The sequence below is a fragment of the Arachis hypogaea genome, chromosome 5, assembly GCF_003086295.3.
Source record: "Arachis hypogaea cultivar Tifrunner chromosome 5, arahy.Tifrunner.gnm2.J5K5, whole genome shotgun sequence".
Classification (NCBI taxonomy): domain Eukaryota; kingdom Viridiplantae; phylum Streptophyta; class Magnoliopsida; order Fabales; family Fabaceae; genus Arachis; species Arachis hypogaea.
Window position 1 is genome coordinate 116,451,282 of NC_092040.1, and position 12,070 is coordinate 116,463,351.

Sequence of the window (12,070 nt, forward strand, 5' to 3'; positions counted from 1 at the left end):
GCAGTGTTTCTTATGAAAGATATAGATGCAAATCAAAATGAGAAAAATGTTGATCAAGCTCTAAATTTGTCCTATGAAGATATAAATTTCGATTTTAAGATCACTTGGACTTTATTATCAATTATGTTATCTTTTGCTTGCTCTTGTTTATTTAAATAGAGAAAGTATTTTGTATTAAAAACTAATTTATTATCTTTTTTTTGTATCATTAGTTGTCTAAAAATTAACATTTGATTATTATTATATTTATAAAGACTTACATTTTAAGTCTTAGTATGTAATTTTAATTTTATTTATATAATTTATATTTTTTAAATTATGACCGGATCAACCGGGTAAACCAGTGACCTACCGGTTGATCCAGTAATCAGGTTACCTGGTCATTTGGTTCTAATAACTATGATTAATATTATATTAAAGTGTGTTTATGTATGGATTAGGATATACTAGAATTAATTAAGATCAATTAGGACTCATCATGTTCTTCTTTATTATATATTATAATTATGAGTAATAATTAATTAGTGTATATAAATCTAAAAATTGAGGAGTTCATTAACCTTTTTCACATTATAATCACCGTCTAAAAGTGGTATCAGAGGCAAAGCATAGATTTTGTCACTTTTTTCAAAAAGCATTCTGTCAGTTTTTCTAGCTACTAATTAAGATGACTTAAAAACTCTTAACCTAAATTAAAATTTAATAAAAAAAAAATCTGACATCGTATACCATAGATAAAAATATCATAAATAAACCAATATCAAAGATAGAATAAAATAAACCAGTATCATAAACCAATACCATAGATAAAAATATCATAAATAAACCAATATCATAAATAAACCATTTGAAAAGAGAAACAAGGATAGAATAAAATAAGAAACCCCACTTGTTAATGTCACCAGCGAAAGCTCCTTGGAATTCTGTTGGTACTTTCAGCTCAACAAGCATAACAGGTTCTAATATAAATGGCCTGGAAGCTGTATAGCACTGATACAAAAATCAAAGAATATGGTCATTACTATGAGAACAAAACTATGGACAATATTATCATGATAATATGTGCAATGTTATGAATATGGATGCAGAATTGTAAAGAACCTGTATGAAAGCATAGATAGAAGCCAACTTAAATGCAAGTTCACTAGAATCAACGGCATGAGCAGTACCATCTGTCAAGACAATTCTTAAGATTTTCGACAGGATGTCCAATTAAAGCCCCCCTGTATGAAAGCAACATTACGTTACCATAAAATGAGTATTGTAACACTATCATGGCTGAATCGCATAATAAAATTGATGTTTCGTAAATATGCTAATGAATGAACTTTGGCTTCCTCAATATTACATTCTTAGTCCCCATAAATTACTTTTGAATGCTCACTTATTCCATCATTACATTTTTCGGTGGTCTTTATTACATTCATGGGGAATAAGATAATATATGTTGAACGACAATTAGATTTAAAGTAGAAATCACAAATAACCAATGATGAAAATTTCACTCACGAGTTGGCGGCTTCCTTAAAACCTTTTTCAATTGCAGGGATAAAACCTGATGGAATAGCTTGCCCAACAAGGAGGTTTTCAAATTCGAATTTAGTTGGTGATCCTGCCCGAAGTGGTTCAATATACCTGCAAACATAGAACATAGTGAATTCACTAAGCATCAAGAAACAAAAGGTGATTAGGGACAAGTTGGAACATCACAAATTCACAATCAGCTGCTATCATAAAGTAGATATACTTTATACGGAAGCCATTAGCCCAGAAACAGAACCAGAACCACAGCAAAGAGAAGAAGGCTTTATCCAATTTGTTTTAAATCTAAGGATTAATACACTTTTATTGAGAAAAGAAAAAGGATATTTATACACATGGAGAAGTCTGGAAGTAAATGAAAATCCCTTTCTAAAATTTGATTGCCCTTGAATACCAGCAATTTTCTGTTCCTAAGAGACATGCATTTAGTTTGGATGACATTGTTTGAAAATCACAATGTATACTTTCTTGATTTATTAATTCACAACACCTTTTATTTAACAAAACTTTTTTGACTAACTTTAAATTTTTTTAATAACGCATCAACTTAATTTTATTTCTAACCACACAGAAAAGAATATAAATTGAGACAAATTTGTTTAAAAACTAACATGGACAAAAATGCCTCTTTTGTCAAGCGCTTATATTAAAAGGAACTTCTCAAAAAGTAATTTCTGAATAAACAATTTGCTGTAAGATTAATATAAGTTACTTTTTTTTATCTTTTAGAAAGTACTTATTGAGCCTAATACAAAAAATATATAATTTACACACTACAACGGCATATTTATCTTGTAATATTCAGTAAGTTAAAACTTGGGGAAAAATAATTAAAGAATCTTGTAATGATCAAACAGTTCTTCAAACAGTGCCTACTCCCTAATCTTGCCTTGCATGCAAGGTCTATGCATATTTAGACATGCGGTTGTTTGAGAGAAAGTTAATCAAGACTAAGTCACAGTCATTATATTTCTTGCAAGGTTGGTTCACATGATTTCTATGCTCCAACCATAGGGTATTGAAAATTGTAATTGTAATTGCAATTAAACTTTATTTGGAGATGCTAACAGTTTGTCAGTAATTATCTCTCCTAAAGTTGTAATTATTGTAATTGGATAAAGGTAAAACTCAAAAGAATGGTTTAATATCGAACAGGCCCCTTCACACGAATGTCGCTTATTCTTTTTGAGTTTGAAGAATGGACAATGCACAGGTCCATCCTATCTTGGGATGCAGCTTTTATTAAGAATAATTGAGAGACAACAAGGATTGAACCCTCTGTCTAGTCATAGAAGCTCTTACACCATTATTGAAACTCAGTCACTCTAATTAAACTTTAAAAAATAGCTCAAGGGAGAGGGTTGCCCTAGACTTGTAAAGGCTTCTACCACACCTTATCCTTAGGACATGTGGAACTATAATATACCTTCTCATGCTCAAGACTGGACAAAGACTTGCTATTTGGTTGACTAGACATTTTGGGGTGACCCAAAAACAACCATAGAATAGGTTCTGGTACAGTAATATACCATGATATGAACCATCTTTCCCATGAACTTAAATTGTTGGTCAGCGACACGATTTTATATCTAACACTTTCATGAGAAACAAATCCAAATCTTGATTATTGATATTGTAAAGGTGAGATGTAAATTAGTGGGATACAAATAATAATAATAATTAGAGCATATGACGATCATAGTGCAAAGTGCCACTCTCGGGCAATCCCCATGTCTAATCTGATTTTAATAAAAAAAAAATCTTATGTATGGTAACTAATATAAAAATTACCGACACATACCCAATTACCCGTCCATATTGACCTTGCCCTCCAGATTGCTTCTTGTGTAAATAATCAAAATCAGCACGTTGTGTAACAGTTTCTCTTTAGTTTACATGGGGCTTTCCAACAGTTGCATCTACCTTAACAAGTAGGAACATAATAATGAAACTCCAGAAGCAGGAAATATAAAACCAGTATCAGCAAGGATTAACAACATTAATGCATGGGAAAGGAATAGGTACCTTATACTCTCTCCGAATACGTTCAACATAAATATCTAAATGTAGTTCTCCCATTCCAGAAATGATAGTCTAACAACAAAGGTAAACTATGTCATTGCAAGTTCAACAAATTTGCCACTTCTATGATCTAGATAAATAGAATAGAACATTACCTGCCCACTCTCTGGGTCTAAACCAACACGGAATGTAGGATCCTCTTTCTAGAAGCGATTCAAAACTTTTGAAAACTACAAGTGATATACCAAGAAAATCAAATACATGATAAGCTGGGACAGAGTGGTCAGTGTGTTACATAAAGAAACTACTTACTTGCCCTCCAGAATCTTTTGAAACTGGCTGTACAGCTAATGACATTACAGGTTCAGGAACATTCATGGAAGTCATTGTGTATTTAACTGATCCATCGGTAAAAGTATCTCCTAATAACCAATGGATGGAAAAAAGTTAGACAAGTAATCATGTATTAAGGCCAATATAAAACTAACTTAGGCAACATATTACTACAAGATTAAGTTCAAAATTGAGTGCAATTCATTCTCTACATCAATAGGCAGAGACTGCTAACAACAAAAGACTCAATTATCAGAAATTCAGAATGTTTAACAGCTGTTGAGAAGGATTGACAGTAATTAAGCCTAAAAAATTGATTAAACTATACAATTAGAGCCTTACAAATTAATTTAAAAGATTTAACTTGAGAGTTTCCTATGGGCATTGGTTAAGAGAGAAAATAGAAAAGTTTTGGTTTGCATTCAGTGCACAGAAAAATTAAAAAAAGTTAGCATTTACTTGTTCTTATAGTATTCTTAGTAAGTGCCTTAACACTTGTTAACAAGACCCTTAATTAAATCTTGAATAAATAAAGGTACAATATAGGATTCCAGAAATCAATATTTGCCCTGCATGAGCCTCTTGAATGTCCTGCAATTTGGATAAAATCCTAATTGAATATTAAATATATTTAATTATTGAAATATATTAAACAGTCTTCGTAACAAATCAAGCTGGGAAAGGTACCCCTACCAAGTTACTCTATAGCAAAAACAATAGCCTATAACCTACCCAACAAAAGTTTCTTTTTCTTTTCTTTTCTTTTCTTTTTTGTTTTTTCTTGATAAAAGAAGACTTTTTTTAATATGAAGAGAAAACTAAACAAACTGGGTAGGACAAGGGGATAAGAGTTCCTCTTTACCATAAAAAAGTAATGAGAAAAAAATACCAATAACATGAAAATCCGCCAGTAATACTGTAAATCCAAAACCTAACCTCTATCTCATCAGAATGCATCCTAACTAAGCGAGGAACCTGCATCCATTAAGAAAAACATTTAGCCAAAAATTCATTCTAATTTTGAAATGCAATACATGAAAGTACAGACCTAATGATCTAACTAGTGAAAATATTACATCACTGGTAGCACAGCAACAAAATTTTGGTGCATAGTTTTAAAGAAATTCATGAACCCAGGGTAGATTAAAATTGAATAATTGCTATAATCTTATGTCATGTAATTTATTACTCTTCCCAAGATGAAATCTAAAGGAGATAATAAAAAGCTGAAGATTTCAACAAAACACTACTGCAAAGTTGTGTTTGGAAAAATCTTGAGAGTTACACCTATGATTTATAGCATAGCATTAGCCAAAAAAAATTCCAGGATTCAATTGCACATATGCACATGAATAACACAATCACAAAAAGCCTTAGATTTTACCTTGATCTTCTTGCCGGTGTTTACATTAATAATAAACTCGCCCTTGCGGATCACACCCTCGTAAATTCTTCAACACCCAAAGCCGGGGGGAAGGAAAATTGAGAAAACAATCCAATAATTTTGTGTAATTTACAAAGTTAACACATTCAAAACAAAATATATGCAGACAAACACACGCAGGGAAAGTGATAAAATGGTTAATGGTGAGAATGAAATGAGTAAATCTCGGTTGTGGGAAAACAAAATGCTCAGGACGGGGAGGAGGGGAGCGCAATATGGGCCCGAGGGACTGGTAACTCTGGGTGGCAAGACTGGTGGGGAGGGGTAGTGAAATGATTTTGTTAGAAAAGAGAGTTGGGGAGTATATTGGGAGGTGACAAAATGCTGAGGAGGGCATTCAGATTGTTGGGATTAGAATCAGACTAGGAGAGGGTCAGGTCTCTCAAAAGCCTGCCATTTGTCACACATTGTTTTTTCCTTTCTCAGTAAAGAACACATGACCTGGGGAAGGGTAAAGCCACATTGGATTTTACCCATTTCCTTCAGTTTCTGTACTGTTTGATCTCTTTTCTACCTACAATTGGTACCAGTTGTTACATACAGTCATACGAGATGCGACTTCTTTATGTAATCATGTGAGCTCTAAAGTACGTCAACCATTCATGTACGATGATGCAGCCAAGAATTGCTCTCACTCTCATAACAGCCAACTTCTCTCACTTGATACTGCCTTATATATGTTGAAAAAGAGTTTGAAGTAATATTACCTTAAATATGTCAACTGGCCAAACCGCCCTTCCTCCAACTTAAATGCCAACGCTACAAGTGGCCCATCAAGACTTCCAGTCAACTCAACCTGAAAGTGCATAGATAAATTATTCAATAAAAAAAGAAACAAGAGCACAAATGCAAAATCGGCTTGCAAAATCATTTGCAGGCCTCTCATTGCCACAGCAAGAACTCTCCAGGCCTTTTGGTATCATTTAAAATCCTTGGGTTTTTCCCAATGGATTTGCATCAGTTTCTAATTACCACATTCAAAGTTTTGGATCATACCAAGAAGCAAATACAATTGGTAACTTTTCAGTGTTTTGGCGCATTCGGTTGAAACTTGTAAAGGAAGTCCATGCCTTTTAACAGCTCCTTTTCGACTACTCATTTAATTGAGATACGATTACCTTTTCGGCCTCGCTTTGGTGCTTCGTACATGGTCTGTCTAAGGGTGTTCCTCACTTCCTCTAGCTAACATTCAAAGGGATTGGCATGCTTTAGTACATGGTCCTGTTTGTTGGGTGATACCATTTTGTATCCATGTGAGGATATTCCATCCTCTTGTGTACATTCTTCTCTCTCCTAATAAAATTTCTTTTTCTATCAAAATAATTTAACCTTCCCTTGACTAAGTTGTGATTTATATTTTGAAAAACTTATGCAATAGTTATCATCCCGGTTAAATCTAAGTTATGTTATTTTTCATTTTGTATTTACTTTTTCTGCGTGGAGTCTTACAAATGCTACTATAGATGCAAGAAAATGTCCACATGAGAATTTTTAACTTTTTTAAAGATTATGTTTAACTAGTAATTACATTTTAAAAAATCCATGAAAATTTAATTATTCGAGTAATTAAACAAGTTCTTAATTGATGTTTTTCCCCTTTTTCTAGGTTTTACTCTATTTTCCATATATTTTCTTGTATGATTCTTCAAACCAAATATTCTTCTTTCACTCCCACTCAAATATATATCTAATCTATATATATAAAGAAACTTATAAATCATCATTAAAAAATAGCCTGCAAATTCAGAGGCCAATTGACAATTTATGACAAATAGATCATAATATCAAAGCAAAACAAAGATAAACATCTTACAAATCAGGTACCTTTTCCTCATTCTTTGTTTGGTCAAGGGCATAACTACTAACTTCAATTGGACATGGCAAATAATTAAGTACACCATCCAGAAGTGGCTGTACTCCCTGTATCAGTAACAGAAGACAATGAAAAGCATAAGAGGCAGAAGGTAAAAATAGGGATGCCTGCAAGCATATGCATGTACAAGAGAACCTCTTGGGGGTTTGGGAGTTTGAACTTGAGAGCAAGGATACCAACCCGAGACGAATTGATGATAAAAAGATTCATCAATTACACAAATCCGATCAAAAGGTAACTTAATAAATGATACAAATTACAAAACATTACACGCCACATTAACAGAGCAATCCAGAATATCACAAGCAAGATAGGAGATCGAACACAAATAGGAGACGAGTAGTCAGTAATAGATAGTTATAAACACAGCAGCATTCTAATAAAAATTTATCAGGACAAAATATTTTATTCCTTTATATTTATTGTGTATGGTCATAAATTGACCTGTATTTGATTTCATTTGGGCATATGATGGGATCAAAAATCCCAGACATCTATGATCCAATCAAAACAAACGTAAAGGATCTAGTAGGTTGGGCAACTTAAGCTACCTCTTGCAATATTTGAATATTTTACACTCCTAATATTTTGAGCCATCCTGACAAATATTAAATACCTGCTAACATGATGCATGCCATTTATGATCCCATATGATATGCATACTCAACCATTATAGCAGTTGTGTACTACAGAATGTCGAGGCAACTATGCCAAGAGGATTTAAGTTCTCAAAAAAAGAAAAGGAAAAAAAAAAACATATCCAAATTAGGTGCATTGTGTACATATGGAAAATAAGGATACAACATATTAATAATGTAAAGAGGAGGAATACAGAAAGCAATGACTATATAGCATAGAATACACATAATAACTAAAGGTAATTCAATGGTTGCCTTATTTTTAAAAACACTACCCATGAACACTGGTACAAACTTCCGTGCTATGGTGGCCCTACGAATTGCTTCCTGCTCAAAGAAAAATGACATCACAATAATAAAACTCAATATTTAATAAAATAATTAAATATTCTAAACTACATATAAAGCTAAAGGAGAATGCAGTACATTGACTTCATGATAATCTATTGGTGAAAAACCATAGGCCGAAGTGAGTGAAAAATGCAAGAACTAAGCATCAACGAAGAACCAAAGAACCATGCTTACAACTTTTATTAGCAGAAACCATACATATTACAATATAAGCAATTTTTTTCACTGATAATCATAAAATAACAAGACCACTTCCCATTGACACACCTATGCCTTTACTATTTCTGATACACATCTAGAATGCTCAAGACTTCTATGTAATCAACAATAAAACATCCCAACAAAATAATTGTCAGAGGTAAACCAAATTCGATGCATATCCTATAAATCAAATAATGAACATACCTAATAGAGAAAGCTAGAAAACTCTCTAACTTGATTAGAAGAGTAGGGACTTAAGAAACTGACTCTACCAGCTAGATTAGGATAAATACAACAGATTCAGAAAATATCTTCTCTCTCTACTCAGTTTCAGTTAATACCAAACTTCAATAGGGATGAGGGAAAGGAAAAAAAAAAACCGAAAAATGAAAAAAGAAAACCCACAGACCTGAAGGTCAGCAGGTGATATGGGCTCATCACCAAGAAAAGCTTCAGCAAGTTGATCATCAACTTCTGACACAGCTTCTATGAGCTCCCGCCTTTTTTCTACTTCCAAGGCTTCCATATCTGCAGGCACCTCTTCAGTGACAACTTTTTCACCGAAATAAGCAACAATAGAGCATGCTAAAAGTAAGCCATAAGGAAAATTAATTTTAGTAATAAACAGCAATAATTTTGAAACAAACCCATTAGAACCCCAAAAATAGTATGCTTTTACTGCACAAGATCAACAAGTCCCTCAAAATCATCCTCCAAGCCTATCGGAACTTGCATTGCAGCATTATGATGCCGAAGTTTAGATCGTGCCTGTAAAAGTATAGTCCTCAAATGAGAAAAAAGTTATACAACTATAATGATGATGTAAGCACTTTTGGCTATATTTTGCTATTGTATATATGATCTCTTATCCTCCTTCTCCTTCTATCCGTATTAATGATATTCTTCTTTTATCAATATAAATACAATAAAAAAGAAAGTATGGTGACAATGATATAATGAATCAAAAGGAAACTAAAAGGATTTCCAGAATGCACAAAGGTAATAACAAATAATACTTACTAAACTACCAAACTAAAATTTGATAGCTTATATATTGCTGCAAAATCTTAATTAATGTGATGCTATATACATATAAAAATTAAGGTGAAGTCATAGAAGATTTTTAGTAAACAGGTTACAGAAGGTTTTATCATGAAAAATCAGCTTTAGAAGAGGTTCAACTTTTTCAAATTCCTTAATTTCTCAAAGATCAGCAACCAAGGGATTGAGGAACCGAATCTGCGAAATTCTCTTCCATAAAATCGTATGAATGGCAATAAAACTATAAAACATATCATCTATACGGTCTTCATTAATCTCCAATGAACCTGATTTAAAACTTTCCATGGATCTGCTCCCATTCGATCAAGCTTGTTAATAAATGCAAGTCTTGGAACCTCGTATCTTCTCATTTGTCAATCTACCGTGATGGACTGACTTTGCACACCACCAACACTACAAAGTACAAGAATAGCACCATCAAGGACACGCAAAGCCATCTCAACTTCAATGGTGAAATCAACGTGACCAGGTGTGTCAATTATGTTAGTCTGCAATGACAAATTTCCCAAAAGAAATACAAATACAATTATATTTTTACCCAAAAATTAGAAAGTATAAATAATTAGCAAGTCAAAGAGATGAAAGAAGGAAGTCATCAGTACTGCAAGTATAATATAGAATTCTTATTCTAATATTCCAATGTTTCAACATTTTTGACTGTCATCGAGACAATTTACTTTTGCTTAGCAGACTAATTTTTTTATTTTCTCAATTCCACTTAAGAATAATTACACATAGAAACCTTTTCAACCTTTTCTCCATTCTCCATCATAACTAATAACTAATCCATAACAATAATTAGTATGTTAGGGATTGCAGTAACAGAAGCACTCAAATCTCACTATACATTAAAAGCTCATTAGCTCTTCAAAATTGATTTAATACTTAAATTCAGTTTGAACTCAGTCAACTCATAACCACATAAAATTCATCCAACTAAATCTCAACTCCAATCATAACTTCAACACTGAAATGAAACTGACTGATTCATCATAGTCACTAGTAGATTGACAGGTACTTCAATACACATTTTCTTTACAGAAAACGTAAAAAAATAATTACTTTTTTAAAAATTAGACTAAAATTGGAGTAAATAACTACTTTTATATTGTTTTATCATTTGAGGAATAGCAAAACAACACAACAATTTGGAGAAGGGGAACAGTTTATCAATAGCAGAGAAAGAGATATTTACCTTATAGTCTTTCCAAGAGCAGTAAGTAGCAGCAGACTGGATAGTGATACCTTTCTCCCTCTCCAAGTCCATGGAATCCATCTTGGCGCCGACGCCGTCTCTGCCCCGAACCTCGTGGATCTCGTGGATACGACCAGTGTAGAAAAGCACTCGCTCCGTCAAAGTTGTCTTGCCGGAGTCGATGTGAGCAGAGATCCCGATGTTGCGTAACCGCTCCATGGACTCCTTCCACCATGGCTCCTTGTCCGCCGCCGCCGCCCTCGCTCGAGCAGCGTTACCCGACGAGAAGTGCCGCAGGTGGAATGCACCGGCAAGGAGGGACGACGCCGGAGACGGAGACGGCGATGGGGATGCCGGGGGCACGGAAGAGGAGAAGAAGGTGTAGAGCAGGCGCGGCGCAGAGGACCTGGCTATCCGTGCCATGATGGTGGTGGAAGAGGTGGCGCAGGGTTTGTCGTTTGTTTTGGGGGCTTACTACGTGACTGTTAAAGTGCTGACTTTAATATTCTTTAAATTAAATTTTTTGAACAAAAGATTGCATTTTTACTTAAATTAAAACAACAACATTTATATTCAGATATACCAACCGCATTCAGATTTATATCAAAATTTTTGTATTGGCATTCACATAAGAACTCTTGTATTTTGTCATTTATTTCAGAATTTAAGTAGAAAGCAGCATTTTATTCAAAAAAAAAAACGATATCGCTTTTGTCCTTTAATTTAGAAGACCTATTAGTTCGACTGGCGACACGTGGCAACGTTATAGTCACGTCAGCAACTTAACAATCACATCTATTTTTATTGTTAGTAGTTAACGACTTTAACTAACTAGATATCTAAAATGTCTCGTTTATGTAAAGTTTGAGGATCTTGATTATAATAAAAAGTTTTCGAAGACTAAATCGTTTTATACGAAATTTTTTGAAACCTATTTGAATATATACTCAATAAAATAAATTTAATAATTACATATTTGTGTACTTTTTTAAAAAAATTAGGCAAATATTCTTATGAAAATACAAAATATTATATATAAAAAAATAAGGTATTAAATTAATTATTATGTATTTATATTATATATTTGTATATAGATATATATAGTATTTAACTTATTTTTAATATATTATTATATTTTTATATATTTTTTATATGAATAGTTAATTTTTTAAATACACAAAGCATAATTAGTTAAAATAATATCTATTTTTCTTTTGTATTTTTATTTTTGAAATAATTTTATTTTTAACTTTTTATATTTTAAAATATAATTTGTTTGTGAAAATAATAAAACATGTTGGATTAGTCTATTATTAAAATATGTTTTTAATATTGATTTTAGAATATAAATTATGCTTTATTGAATTTATAATTTTATTTATTTTTTATAAAGTTAACAATTAATTTTT

The 12,070-nt window shown here is 32.6% G+C and overlaps 1 pseudogene; it reads right to left on the reverse strand.

Annotated features, from left to right (window-relative positions):
* Positions 1–668: 668 nt before the first annotated feature.
* On the reverse strand, positions 669–11,149 carry LOC140184782 (elongation factor G-2, mitochondrial-like; annotated as a pseudogene).
* Positions 11,150–12,070: the final 921 nt, after the last annotated feature.